At 39.9% G+C, this 2,621-nt stretch overlaps 1 protein-coding gene and 1 long non-coding RNA gene across 6 annotated transcripts in view; one reads left to right on the top strand and one right to left on the bottom strand.

Annotated features, from left to right (window-relative positions):
- LOC139023739 (uncharacterized) overlaps positions 1 to 2,621 on the bottom strand; it is a 183,684-nt gene that overhangs the window by 18,000 nt on the left and 163,063 nt on the right. The window lies entirely within an intron of this gene.
- Positions 480 to 2,621, top strand: part of LOC111958737 (phospholemman) — a 19,413-nt gene continuing 17,271 nt past the window's right edge. For all 3 annotated transcript variants that reach the window (XM_023979988.2, XM_070437499.1, XM_070437500.1), the window contains exons 1-3: positions 480 to 586; positions 2,042 to 2,091; positions 2,410 to 2,442. The gene's annotated coding sequence lies outside the window, so the exon portion shown is untranslated. The remainder of the gene's footprint in view (positions 587 to 2,041; positions 2,092 to 2,409; positions 2,443 to 2,621) is intronic.

Raw genomic sequence — 2,621 nt, 5'->3', positions numbered from 1 at the left:
TCTTAGAATGTCTCAGAATGACATTGAAAGGTTCTTGGCTGACAGGATGGTTACTGGACTGGAAGGAAACTTCCTGGATTAATGTATCTCACTGTGGCGTAATCATGGAGATTTATTGTAAGGCATTCAAATATTTAAAGAACGCCCCAAATCCATTTCTCTCCAGCTCAAACCGTATGCTTCTCTAGCATTCATTCTGCTTATCAGTAGGACATGCACAAAGTCTAATATAACTGACCATAAAGCGAATCCACCGAAAGAGATTCAATGAAATAGTGATCAGTATGAGAGCTCAGTAGGTCTTGGTATGGCAACTCAGTACCTCGTCCCACCCAGTATTTTTAACCCTAAACAGAAGGGCACAGGCCTGTGTTTGGGGCACAACAGTGCACCTGGACGCACCACACACGTTCTGCACATGGGATCTCCATCGTCCTATTGTGTGTTTTAGGTGACAACAAAAAGGAGGGGCTATTCCTCAAGGTAAAAGGAAAGAGAAAAGACTAGGTGTGTGAAGTCAGCAGGACGACCTGAGCTATCCAGCAGACATCCCTGAACCCCTTGCCAAGACAGATCTCATTCTCAGGTAAGAGGGGATTCACTGGCTTTCCCAGGCCCTGTTTTACAACCATCTGTGTTGTTATAATCACTTACACATCCATAGGGTGGGGTGTTGCTATAGCACCATTAGGTTCTGAAGATTGTATGGCTGTAATGGTGATCATTGTATATATTTGGATGGTCAGTGTAAATTCACTTTGTAAAGTCTAAATATTCTCAGAAGGTTGAGCTAGGTTGGTGTGTTCCCTACGAAAGGCAGTTGTCAGGTAGTAAATATATGGATAGGTATCCTTGACCTTGAGTGAAGACATGCTGATCAGCATGGTGACCTTCAGTACTATTAGTCTGCAACAGGGAAAATGGCATTCTGGGCATATTGGAATATAATATTACAATAAGGTCGGAAATATTCTGTTTCCCTCTATAAATTCAAATGTATGTGTTATGTTTCAGTATATGAATGCTCAAAAAAATGGGTAAATAACTATTTGTAGTTCACAATGTCACCCATATTGTATCTGATGTGAACTATACACATAATAGTATTTAAATGTAGGATTCATTCCCAACATCGTCAGTTGGAGTTGGGGCATTAGAAAAGTAGAAAACTCATTCTAAAAAATCTGGTAGGAAAAGTTGGATTACTAGATTTGACCTGGTCTTCAAATGGTGGAATTGTCCATTGTAAAACAAACTAGTTTTTACCAGAATGAAGGAGATAGGTGTCGTATTTCTATATTTCCAAAACATTGCAGTGTAAACCCCAGTGAGTGACCAAGGTCGAGCCAAGGGTGTCCTGAGGCCTGTGGCGTCCGCCCCACATTTCCTCCCTCAGCTGTTTTCTCTCCAAACACCCACAATGCCCTCCTGCTGCGTCTCGGTGTCTGTCTCACACCACAAGGACATTTTACTCCTTCATCCTCACTGTGTTTGGGAACAAGAATGGGACTGTGCAGGAGGGCAACATAGACACAATGGTTTCAATGACATTAGTTCATTATTGATCAAGCGAGTATAATCATACAGTATAATCCCTCTTCAGCTAGGAATAACAAGGGTTAATTCAAGATGGTGTTACATTCTAGGAATGACCACAATGGTTACTGGTATGTCAAATCAAATCTTATTTGTCAAATGAGCCGAATACAACAGGTATTTGTATTTTACCTAATGAACAGGTTCACTTTATTTGAACCAAATCTATATTTTCACCTTACAGTGAAATGCTTACTTACAAGTCCCTAACCAACAATGCAGTTTTAAGAAACTGTTTTATTAAAGTGACTATGCATAGATAATAACAGAGAGGAGCAGCAGTGTAAAAGGGGGGGGGGGCAATGCAAATAGTTTGGGTAGCCATTTGATTAGATGTTCAGGAGTCTTATGGCCTGGGGCTAGAAGCTGTTTAGAAGCCTCTTGGACCTAGACTTGTGAGATGTTATGCTGTTATAACAGATGCCTTTTCTCCTTTTGCTCCCAGTCAGGTTGTGTGCAAGATGGGCCAATTCTCAGTTCTGGTTATGCTGGCAGGTAAATCAGACATTTTCATGATAAAACTGTATGGGGTAATGCAACAGATGAATTCTTCAAAATAAAATAAATATTATTAAAGATTTTATGGACATTAGTACAGAAAGCTACAGTGGGCACTACAAATCAGTGAAACAACAGACAAGTTCTGCTTAGCCTTAGAAGGATTGTTTTAATGCACTTGACATTGACCTTTTGTGTCCTTCCAAGAAATGACGGTTGACCTTGACCCTTAACATGATCAAAAATACATATCAACTTAGATCCATCCACCAAATGCCAAATGTTTTAAAAATGTTTCTTCTTTTTCTCTCCTAGTTCTCTGTGGATTCTTCGAGGAAATTGAAGCAAGTAAGAAAAATCTGCTTTAGTGTTGTCTCTTGTTGTCTGACGGGTTGGTCAAAACTTGCTCTTTGTTACACTCTGTTTTTCATTAGGTTTTTGTTTTTATGTGACTGTGAATGAGAACTAACTATTGTCAGCAGATTTGATCACTGTCACTTAAACCAGTCACACACTGTGCAGACAGT

The sequence above is a fragment of the Salvelinus sp. IW2-2015 genome, linkage group LG35, assembly GCF_002910315.2.
Source record: "Salvelinus sp. IW2-2015 linkage group LG35, ASM291031v2, whole genome shotgun sequence".
NCBI classification, from domain to species: domain Eukaryota; kingdom Metazoa; phylum Chordata; class Actinopteri; order Salmoniformes; family Salmonidae; genus Salvelinus; species Salvelinus sp. IW2-2015.
Note: the sequence above shows the minus strand (reverse complement) of the source record. Positions and strands in the feature narration are given on the sequence as shown.